The sequence below is a fragment of the Octopus bimaculoides genome, chromosome 19 (genome assembly GCF_046866305.1).
Source record: "Octopus bimaculoides isolate indiv1 chromosome 19, ASM4686630v1, whole genome shotgun sequence".
Classification (NCBI taxonomy): Eukaryota; Metazoa; Mollusca; class Cephalopoda; order Octopoda; family Octopodidae; genus Octopus; species Octopus bimaculoides.
In genome coordinates this window covers 29,549,454-29,561,106 of record NC_142946.1, presented here as the reverse complement: position 1 = coordinate 29,561,106, position 11,653 = coordinate 29,549,454, and the positions used below count along the sequence as shown (strand labels likewise).

The 11,653-nt window shown below is 42.4% G+C and overlaps 1 pseudogene; it reads right to left on the bottom strand.

Annotated features, from left to right (window-relative positions):
* Positions 1–8,380: 8,380 nt before the first annotated feature.
* Positions 8,381–10,760, bottom strand: LOC149131816 (uncharacterized; annotated as a pseudogene).
* Between the last annotated feature and the right edge of the window lie 893 nt (positions 10,761–11,653).

Genomic DNA, 11,653 nt, shown 5'->3' with positions numbered 1-11,653 from the left:
GGCAAGCGAAATCGAAATCGTGATGGCACCTGTACCCAGCGTCGCCTTTCTGGCACTTGTGCCCGCGGCATGTGTAAGGACTTTCGAGTGAGATCGTTGCCAGTGCCTCTAGATTGTCTCTTGTGCGGGTGGCACATAAAATACACCATTTTGAGTGTGGCCGTTGCCAGTACCACCTGACTAGCCTTCGTGCTGATGTCACGTAAAAGCACCCGCTACACTCTCTGAGTGGTTGGCGTTAGGAAGAGCATCCAGCTGTAGAAACTTTGCCAAATGCTGTGCGTGAGAAGTCCCGGCAAGCCAAGTGAGACCTAAATCTAAGGCCTCAGCCAGTCCACTTATGCGTACCTTCCTTCATTGGACACTAAACTCCACTTGCGAAGACCTGTTGAGGCAAGTGAAATCGAAATCGAGTTAAATTCGACGACTGGCACCCATGCCACCGTCGTCTCCTTCATTGGGTACGAAACTCAACTTGCGAAGACTTATTGGGGCAAGCGAAATCGAAATCGTGATGGCACCTGTACCCAGCGTCGCCTTTCTGGCACTTGTGCCCGCGGCATGTGTAAGGACTTTCGAGTGAGATCGTTGCCAGTGCCTCTAGATTGTCTCTTGTGCGGGTGGCACATAAAATACACCATTTTGAGTGTGGCCGTTGCCAGTACCACCTGACTAGCCTTCGTGCTGATGTCACGTAAAAGCACCCGCTACACTCTCTGAGTGGTTGGCGTTAGGAAGAGCATCCAGCTGTAGAAACTTTGCCAAATGCTGTGCGTGAGAAGTCCCGGCAAGCCAAGTGAGACCTAAATCTAAGGCCTCAGCCAGTCCACTTATGCGTACCTTCCTTCATTGGACACTAAACTCCACTTGCGAAGACCTGTTGTGGCAAGTGAAATCGAAATCGAGTTAAATTCGACGACTGGTACCCATGCCGACGTCGTCTTCATTGTTCACGAAACTCAGCTTGTGAAGACTTATTGGGGAAAGCGAAATCGTGAAGGCACCTGTGCCCAGCGTCGCCTTTCTGGCACTTGTGCCCGCAGCATGTGTAAGGACTTTCGAAAGAGATCGTTGCCAGTGCCCCTGGACTGGCTCTTGTGTGGGTGGCACATAAAATACACCATTTTGAGCGTGGCCGTTGCCAGTACCGCCTGACTGGCCTTCGTACCGGTGGCACGTAAAAGCCTCCATTACACTCTCTGAGTGGTTGGCGTTAGGAAGGGCATCCAGCTGTAGAATCTCTGCCAATTGGAAATATGCTGTGCGTGAGAAGACCCGGCAAGCCAAGTGAGACCTAAATCTAAGGCCTCAGCTAGTCCACTTATGCGTACCTTCCTTCCTTCATTGGACACTAAACACCACTTGCGAAGACCTGTTGAGGCAAGTGAAATCGAAATCGAGTTAAATTGGACACTAAACTCCATTTGCGAAGACCTGTTGAGGCAAGTGAAATCGAAATCGAGTTAAATTTGACGACTGGCACCCATGCCAACGTCGTCTCCCTCATTGGACACGAAACTCAGCTTGCGAAGACTTATTGGGGCAAGCGAAAGCGAAATTGTGATGGCACCTGTGCCCAGCGACGCCTTTCTGGCACTTGTGCCAGCGGCATGTGTAAGGACTTTCGTTGCCAGAGTCCTTGGACTGGCTCTTGTGCGGGTGGCACATAAAATACACTATTTTGAGAGTGGCCGTTGCCAGTACCGCCTGACTGGTCTACGTGCCGGTGGTACGTAAAAGCACCCACTACACTCTCTGAGTGGTTGGCGTTAGGAAGGGCATCCAGCTGTAGAAACTCTGCCAAATCAGATTGGTGTCTGGTGTATTGTTAAAATTTTCTACATATACGTCTCAGATGGTATAGTTACGATTATATTGGAATTTTTTGTGTAAAGCATTTTACTCTTTCTTTTGAATAAACTCAAAGGTAGCCGGTCCTTAATGTGGTTGTTCAGTATGCTAGAAGTAGCAGCTAGTTGGCATAAAAAAAAAACAGCTGCTGTTCTGATTTCCTAATACGCCACAAAGGGGAAAAAATCTTTTGCAGTATACTAAGAGCTGAGATAAGTTGATAGCGCATGAAAAACAAGATATGAAAAATATATATATATAAAAAAAATATAAGGTGAGAGGAGAATTCCGATTTCAGTGGAAAAACGTCTTTGTGGTATATAATGAGATGAAATTAGTTGATAGCTCAATAAAAAAGCAAAAACGAGGAAAAACATTATTTCTCACCGAAATTTAGTTGGATGTTGTTAAACTATAAATTTAAACTCCATCTAAACTAGGCGTTTTAATAATATACCAACAAAAATCGGAAAGAAATTCAACAAGATCGCAAAGAAACTTTTATTTGTTGCATGTTGTTACGCTAAAAGAGATATACATAAAATGCAAATTAATAGTAAGTATTAATTAGAATCTTTTGGAAGCTGGTTATATACTTACCGATTATTTTTTTCTATACGCTCTATTGTGAGACACATTCCTGTCTGGGAGGTAGGGACTTTGTTTCTTAGCTATATGTTTCTGGATTTAGCATCAGTGAATGACAAAAAAATGTCTCCTACTATAGCCCTGCATGTGTGTGTGTGTGTGTGTGTGTGTGTGTGTGTGTGTGTGTGTGTTTGTGCTTGTCCAAAACCTGAATGAGTGCCAATGCAAAGAGACAAGAAATTTTCAATAAGAGACAAGAAATTTATCTCACCTCCCCATCTTTCTCTCTCCCACTATACACACACACATACACGCGCACGCGTGTGTATGTATACAATTGCCCATAAAATAAGAATACATATAAATACAAAGACCTCAAAAATAATTGAACTTTTAACCTTTAACCATTGTAGCCACAATACTGAGTACTGAATTCTTTTACTTCTACACATCCATTTAGCCTTTCGCTTTTATTATTTTCTTATTTTTTGCTTTCTTTAATACATACATGCATACATATATATATGTATATATATATATATATATATATATATATATATATATATGTATATATATATATATATATATATATATATATATATATATATATATATATATATATATATATATATGTATGTATATAGAATATACTTTATTGAAATAATAAAGTCTTCCCAAAATTAAACACACACACACACACACACACACACACACACACACACACACACACACACATAAAATACACTTTATTTCAATAAAGTTACCCCAAAATTAAACATATACAAACATATACAAACACACACACACACACACACATATATATATATATATATATATATATATATATATATATATATATATACCTCCACCATCCATGATCTCATCTTCTCTTCTGCTCTCCCCCCTCCCGCCACCAACCTCATCGTCCGAACACCCCGTACCTCCACCATCTATTTCCTTACCTAAATACATAAACCCGACAATCCTGGCCGCCCTATTGTTTCTGCCTGTAATTGCCTCACCGAAATAATTTCCAAATACCTTGACTGCATCCTGTCCCCTTTAGTTGCTGCCCTCCCGTCCCACATACACGACACTAATCACGCCCTTGGCCTCTTCAATTCCTTTTCCTTCCCTCCCGGCCCCTCACACTTCCTCTTCACCTTGGACATCAAATCCCTATACACGGTGATTACCCACAACGACGGTCTCTTAGCCCTCGAATACTTCCTCAACCGTCGCCCTGACCCCACATCCAGCACCTCCACCCTTATTCACCTGGCAGAGCTCGTCCTCACCCTCAACTGCTTTACATTCACCAAGGAAACCTACCAACTTGTCTGGGGTCGCGATGGGAACGAGAATGGACCCCAATTTCGCCAACCTCTTTGTTGGCCACATTGAGGCCCAAGCATTCTCCCAATTCTCCGGGCTGACCCCAGAGCTATACATTCGCTACATAGACGACTATATAGGTGCCACCTCTCTCTCCCGTGAACAACTCTGTCACTTCATCTCTTTCCTCTCTAACTTCCACCTTTCTCTCCACTTCACTTCTACTATCTCTAATACCTCTGTTAACTTCCTTGATATCTCTCTTACCATTGACCACCCCTCCCACTCCCTCACCGCCTCTTCAAACCCACAGATTCCCACCGCTACCTCAACTTCTCTTCCTCCCATCCTTTCCACACCAAACGGGCCATCACCTACTCACAGTTCCTCCGCCTCTGACGCTTATGTAGCCGGGACCAGAATTTTGAGATAACTCTCAACCCTTGTTCAAACCGCCCTTGACCGCGCTCGTCGAATCGACCGCACCACCTTCTCCACACCAACCCCCTAACCGCACCCCCTTTCCCCTCCTTTTCCACCCCTCCACCCTACCCCTTCGTCGGAGGATCCAACGGGCCTTCCGTCGTCTCCAGCTGAATACCACCACCCGCCCCATTTTCCCCAACCCACTCTTGTCCTCCTTTAAACGCGCCCGGAACCTACGCGATCTTCTGGTTCGTAGCACCTTCTCTTCTTTCCCCCTTCCAGCCCCTTCCGGATCCTTCCCGTGCTCCAAATCCCGCTGCCACACCTGCCCCTTCATCACCAACACTACTTCTTTCACTGGTTCCATTCAGCACACTCTTCTCATAACAAATTCCTTCCCTTGCACCTCTTCAAGCGTCATATACTGTATTGGATACAACCTTTGTGGTAAACTATATGTAGTTCAGACGGGCCGCCAACTGGCCGACTGGTTCACCGAATATCTAAGGGATGTTCGGCTACGTTCGAACACCCCTGACGCCTGTCACTTCCGTTGGCCAGCCACTCCCCCTTCTACTATCTCTGTCTTTGGATCCACACACTCGCGACTGCGCCTGGAACAGCGATATATTTTTAATCTACGAACAACTATCCCCTTCGGACAAAGCACAACTCCCTCCTCCTATTGACTGCCTCTACACCTCCTGCAACATAGCAACCGTATTTCATTTTTCATTTTTTGTTTTTAATTGCGCTATTTTATATTGCATTAACTTCTTCTTTATCTCCTTTCAACCTTCATCATCATCATCGTCGTCGTTTAACGTCCACTTTCCATGTTAGCATGGGTTGGACGATTTGACTGAGAACTGGTGGACCAGGAGGCGACACCAGGCTCCAATCTGATTTGGCAGAGTTTCTACAGCTGGATGCCCTTCCTAACGCCAACCACTCCGAGAGTGTAGTGGGTGCTTTTACGTGCCACCGGCACGAGGGCCAACCACAGTAATTCGAATGCTAAAGAGTTAATGTTGAATTGTTTTTATCAATAACTTGACATTTAGGATAATTCTTCACTTCGCACTTTTGTTCACTTGTTGGAACTCTTCTCAAGAGACCAAACAAATGGACGAAAGTACTAAATAGAGAATTATTCAAAATTCTGCCTCCTCCTCCTTCACACACACATATCTGTTTGTTGTTTACACACCCATCTTCGTCTTTTGTGAATTCTCTCTCTCTCTCTCTCTCTCTCTCTCTGTATATATATATATATATATATATATATATATATATATATATATATATATACTTAGGTCCTGGTAAGTCATAAAAGTAGGGCATTTCTCGAGAACTCAACCAGAGTTCTGGGCTCTCAACATTGTCGGATTCCAGACTAATACTGAAATTCATCAAGTGTAGAAAGTTCTGGTTTCACAACAGTAAAACCGTTTTGTGGGTGTAGTGAAGAGTAAAATGCAATCCAAACAATAAGACAAAGAAATTCTTTAACACATCTTTAATGATCCGTTAACGATGTGTTAACGGACTTCTCTTGTCATTTGGATTATATATGTAGCGAAACTACCTACCGCCATTAGATACAAAACTACTATCGCCATTCTTCTCATTTAAATATAAACAAACGCGAACGTAGCGGAAAACATTAACCTTGTCATCACGTGACTGATCATTATTCGAATCGGCAACTTCTTCGAACCGTTCCCGCCAGAACGCAAACTGACCAATCACGGCCCCTAATAAGGTCACGTGATAGAGTATATTTCTACCATCTGGTGAGCCAATAGTTTGTTATAAATAGCTTTAACTCGGCGGCCAAATTTGTCTCGGTCCAGTTTCTCTTTGAGAACTGTTCCGTGTACCACACGACAGCAGCAGCAGTTCCAGCGACCACTTCAACAGCTTCGTCCAGCCAACGATGACCACCGCCGTCGCCACATCAGCAACAAGAGTCTACGACTACTATCCAGCATCATCGTCATGACCAACACGATTACTACCAAACAGCCTCTACACCACCAGCGTCAACACGACTTACTATGTACACCAAACCAAACCTCCGCGGCACATCTCTCTCTTCGATTCTGTTAGGTGACTCAGCTTCACCACGGTAAATAAACAGACAAGAGTTCTTAAACAGACAAGAAATTCTCAGCCAGCGACGAACATCTGTATAACAAGAAACACGGCCCGGCATCGATGCCACGACATCACAACTAGTGATCAGCTCTGCCAAACTCAGCCAACTCACTTCACATACAGATTCATATTATTGTGTACCCAAGAACTGGTATAATTGTTCACGCGTTATATATTGACTCTCTTTCCATCTGCTGTAATAACTCACATACACATACATGTATCACTCACATACACACTTTTCTTTGTATGACGGCCTGTCTTTGATTATGTTATTATATGTCGCATTCACACTCTCACACAGACATACACTTTAACGCCATAATAAATATCTCTGTTATTCATCTAATACGGTTGTGGTCTTTCATTACTGGTCATCTATGTTATCGTCGCATAACATATCATCTGTATCATCATTTGATATATATTATTGTGTGTTCGACCGTGTGACGCGTTTAAATAAAAGGAGTCCTGTTTTTTCCATTCGTCACCATATCTCCTTTTTTTGAGTTCGCACGGTCGTCCCTTACATATATATATTAATAATAATAATATGACAACAAAAGAATGAATGAGACCTCGATATTATGTAAATAGAGGAATTTATCTATAAATATAATATAATGTCATAATAAAACGCAGAGTTTCGGATGTCAGGGCTGAAGCCTGCTCCGGCATTTCTCATTATCCTATATTATATTTATAGATTATACACACACACACACACACACACACACACACACACACACACACACATATATATATATATAGGCTGGGCGTCTTTCTTTTTATGTCAACCAAATCGACTCATAAGGCATTGGTCGGCCCAGGATTTGTAGTAAAAGACACTTGCCTAAGGTGTTGCACTGTGGGGGCTAACCCCCGCCAAAACTGGTGTTGCAAAGTGAATTTTTAAACCACGCAGCCATGTCTCTGCTTATTGTCTGTGTGATTTGAATTCAGAATGTAAAGAACTAGATGAGATGCTGTTGAGGATTTTTGTTTGCCGCTTTAACAATTCTGCCAATCCACCACCACAACGACGACGATGATGATGATGATCATACATGGCTCTACACTTTCTATCACTAATATTCAACTGCCTCACTCTCTCTCTGTGATATTTGTTTAATATGTCTGAGTTTTGTTGGTCAGTATTAAAATATCTCATTACTGCATGTAGGACATTACTTTACAGCAGAGATGGTGACACACACACACACACACACACACACAATACTATATAAACGTAAACATATACACACAAATACCTAATTACATATACATATATATATTTGAAGGCGTGTGGCCTAGTGGTTAGGGTGCTGCACTCTCAATCACTAGACAATGGGTTCGATTCCAGGACCAGGCAGCACATTGTGTTCTTGAGCAAAACCCTTCATTTTATGTTGCTCTAGTCCAATCAACTGTAAATAGGAGGAACATTTGCCTGTTCGCTTAAACATCAGGGTGGCATCATTCAAAAGCCAGAAAACAATGCAAAGTGCACTATGGCCAGTGATGTATAACCACATCTGATAGTCTACTTGGTACCACAATATATATACATACATACATATATACATATATATATATATATATATATATATATACAGAATGCAAAGTCTGAGTGGTGGAGGCGGTGGTCCTGTGTTGGTAAAATTACACATTGAGATCTTGGGGTCTGGATAAATCTGAATGTCATGGGGAGAAAAGGAATCTGACGCTTTCAGGAGTGGTCCTTTACCTGAGATGGAGAGACAACGGAGAGAGGAAGGGAGAGGAGTGGAAACATTCTCTTTCCGGAGAGAGAGGGGGAGGGAGGAGTGGCATATCTATTGAAAGGAGGATGATTATGTATATGTACATGTAAAAACAGACATTCACAAATACGTGTGTGTTGATGTGTGTAGATGTGTGTATATATTTATATATATATATGTGAAGTCATATATGTATACAAAGACATGCAGATACAAATGTATAAATATATCACCATATACGTGTGTGCCTGCGTGAATGTATGCGTATGTGTGTGTTCACACATTTTCATGTATTTATCTATATTTGTATAGTATAACAATGAACATTATTATTATCATTATTATTATTATGTTTATATTATTATTAACCATCATTGTTGTCTAACGCACCTTGTCAAGTCTCATGCATTGTTGCATACAGTTGGGGAGGAGGGGTGGAAATATCATTATTATTGTTGCTGTTGTTGTTGTTATTATTATTATTATTGACTATTGATCACCATCTTCTGCCGAATTCACCATGCTGTGTCCCGCGTGTTGTTACGTACAGTCTGAAGTACATTCAGGCATGTTGAAGCATACATTTGTATGGTAGGAAAGATCTGTGTGGTCGCAGGTGAGATTTCAATGGTCGATGGGAACACAGGCATGGCCGTAGTTGTTGAGCCGAGATTTGCAATAGTTGTGTGGTAAATCTGTTGTGTTTTCGAGTTGGTCAAGCTCTGCACATTGCTGACCGGCACGACAACAGTACCGCCCTCACCAGTGATCAGAGCCATTTGTTGGGTCACAGTCAGGATGTTAGCTTCATTGGTGTTTATGTCCTTCGTATCGATGGTCTGTTGCTATTGTTGCTGCTGCTGCTGCTGCTGCTGTTGTTATTGTTGTTGTTGCAGATGTTGCGGAATGCAGTTTAGCTTACGTTCGCCATCCTTGTTGCGCTGATGCTTCAACAAGTGGTCCTTGCGTGCAAACATGAAACCACAAACCTCGCATTTGTAGGGTCGCTCGCCCGTGTGGATACGGCTGTGGACAGTCAGGTAGGATTTCCGTGAGAAAGATTTTCCGCATTCCTTGCAGACAAATTGTTTGATGTCCGAGTGTGAGCTCTTGTGGCGCTCAAGGTGGTCGCGTCGGGAGAAGGTTCTGTTACAGAATTCACATTTGAGCGATACGGGTGCACCAGTCCTGCTGGACGCCTTACTGTTGGTTGTCACTGCAGTAGTGGTGCCGTCAGCAACAGTTGTACCACTACTGCACAACACTGCACGTTGTACTGATGCAAAAGGTTTCGGCTCTTCAATGGTGGCACAGTTTTGAAACTGTATCCACCGATACAGTTTCAATCTGCTCCCCAATCACCATTTTTGTTATTCCACTGCAATCAGTAATAATGTGCTGCTGCGGTTGGAGTTGTGGTTGCTGTGGTTGTTGTTGTTGTTGCTGTGGTGACTGTTGTATCTGTTGTACTTGCTGCACCTGTTGTTGTTCTTGCTGTTGTGTCGCTTCGATGCAACATTGCGTCCCACCATAAGAAGTGTTGCACATGGTGCAGTCAGTGTACGCGGCGTTCTTCTGATCACTCTCAATACTTTCCCCGATGCTGTTAATAATAATGTTGTTACACTTCCGTTCCTGGTCATCCATCTGTACCTGAATATTGAGTTGTTGGAGTTGAAGGTCACCTGGGTTGGCATGAGTGTACACCGTCTGGCTGCCATCACTGGCTGTCGTCACATACACGGTCGTTGCGGGCTCTTCCCCGTGTTGTTTCCTCCGATGTCGGACAAGGTGGTCGCCACGGTAGAAAGCACAGCCACACACATGGCATTGGTACGGCCGTTTGCCCGTGTGTATCCGCTCGTGAACAGTCAAATAAGAAGGTCGAGAGAATGCTTTGCCACACACGTCACACTTGAACAATTTCAGGTCTTGGTGGCCACGAATGTGTATGACAAGGTGGTCATTTCGTGAGAAGGCATGGCCTCAGATATTACAGCCAAATGGCCTCTCTTCAGTATGGATCCTTTTGTGTAGTTTAAGGTAGGACTTTTGAGAAAACGCTCGGCCACACAAGTCACAAGGAAACATTTCCCGGTTTTTATGGCGTTCCATGTTGTCATGGCGGAAGATCTTCCCACAAATATCACACTGCGGTGGCTTCTTCATTTTGTTGTTTGTTATTGTGGATCTTTTTGGTTTGACGGGCAACATTTTTCATTTATGTTTTATGTAGTGTTTTTGGTACCGAAACACTTTCAAACTTCGAATACTTGTATATTTTGTGTTATAGAACAGATAAAAAATTTTGGATTCGAAGTTATTTCATGTAAAAAATTGTCGTATTTCGGTAATTTCAACCAATCACTGACGTCTATTGAGGTGAAAACAATTACGCCGTGGAATGTAAACAACGGTGTCAGGGGATCTTTTCCCTTGAATAAAATTAGTGCCGTTGTTTGTCAACAAAAACTATCCGTTGTCAACAACAACTATCAGCGGTATATATTTCGTTTGTCACTGTTATTTATGACATCGTTCGTGCGTTTGTATTGGTTTTAGCTTTAGGGTTTTAGGGTTAGTGTTCGGGTTTTAGAGTTAGGGTTAGTTTTAGGATTACGGTTAGGGTTATGATTATTTTTGTCATAACCTTAACCCTAAAACCCTATAACTCATAACCATAACCCTAACCCTAACCCCAACACCCTAACCCTAACTCTAATACCCGAACCCTAACCCTAAAACCCTAAACTCTTACTAGGGAATAATGATATAATTAAACAGGGAATAACACTCTTAACACCGGTAAAAATTATTGTTTATAAAAAGAGCAGTAACTGTATTCAGCTGAATAGACGTCAGTGATTGGTTGAAATTACAGAAATACGACAACTTTAACATGAAATAACTTAAGAAGTAATTTTTGTTAAGAAGGCTAAGAGAAAAAGATGTTTTATATGACACATTCTACCAGTATCCCAAGTTTGAAAGTGTTACGTTAAGAAAACAAGTGTTGCCGGTCAAACCAAAAAGATCCGATATCTGTTCAGAAATATGGTTTAGAATAAAAAATAGAAAAGAAAAATTCTAAATATTTTTATAATTTATTATAATGTTTATTTCTATATACACGCACACATACGTACATATCCACACACACGAAAAAACACACGCACCCGTGCACATACATATACCTCCCACACGCATATACTTCCACACACATACACGCACACATGCGCATACACGCGCGCACACACACACACACGCATGCATGCATACATACACATACCCACGCGCACACACATACATGCGCGTACACACACACATGTACACAAACACACACACACATACACACGCACAGGAATGCACAGATACCTAACTCACACAACCCCAGCACACACAGACACACATACCTATACACACACACATATACGTACACACAACCACATACACATACGCATACATACACACACTTGCACATTTACGCCCACATACCTCCAATACACAACACACACTCATACAGACACGCA